This window comes from Rhipicephalus microplus, chromosome 3 (assembly GCF_043290135.1).
Source record: "Rhipicephalus microplus isolate Deutch F79 chromosome 3, USDA_Rmic, whole genome shotgun sequence".
NCBI classification, from domain to species: Eukaryota; Metazoa; Arthropoda; class Arachnida; order Ixodida; family Ixodidae; genus Rhipicephalus; species Rhipicephalus microplus.
The window spans coordinates 146,267,491-146,268,351 of NC_134702.1; positions in this window are offsets into that span (position 1 = coordinate 146,267,491).

An 861-nucleotide genomic window follows, 5' to 3' on the forward strand; every position below is an offset into this window, starting at 1 on the left:
CATCGATTTTCGCGTTTTTTGCTGTAGCACGCAGTGTGTGCTGGATTGTAGTAAGTGACTAAGTAGATTCGTATATTATAATGCAAGTACTTTTGACGTATTCACCCGGTGCCATGTTTTGTACATTTTTTCTCGCAATTTGTCTCTATTTTTTGGTTTACACCCCCAATACCACAAACGTACACTCTTCCACATGTTTAATATAAAAAAACAAAGCCAACCAAAATTTGGTGAGCTAGTTAAAAATTCTACTGTTAGGACACCGTTTCTATGCGCCATGCGAAAACACGGTATAGGCGATTAGGAATGTTAGGTCATTGCGAAAAAAAACGTTGTTGATCCTCTTTTACAAAAATTGGTACAACAAAAATGTAAAACGTGTTCGTGATGTTGTTGCGCGTTTACTGTATAATGATGCAGAGAGCTCGCACAATCGGTAGCGAGAATGACTGCTGGAAAAGCTAGCGCCCCCATTGGTGTGCGTGCTGAACAGAATCGACAATGGCGTCATTTTTTTTCTGGAGCACCGACAAGTGCTGAAAACAATTTGCGAAGGCCACCTTCATATTCCATTCTGTTTCACAGATCCTAAGTTGGCGAATGTTGCTGCCGACATAACTGCGCCAAAGAACAGGAAGGAAACCGAAACATGGAACGGCTATTAACGCGATAGATGGTGTTAAGAGATCTCATTTCAAAAAAGTTTGTTGTCTGTGTCGGTGTCAGCGTCTGTGGTTGTGAGCGAAAAATTTGTTCCTTCAACAAAGTGCATCAACGATGGGAACACCAACATTAGTAAACAAAGCACGAACAGTCAATAGCTTCGCAGGTGTAGGTGTTGCCTAACTCTTTAACCCGCAG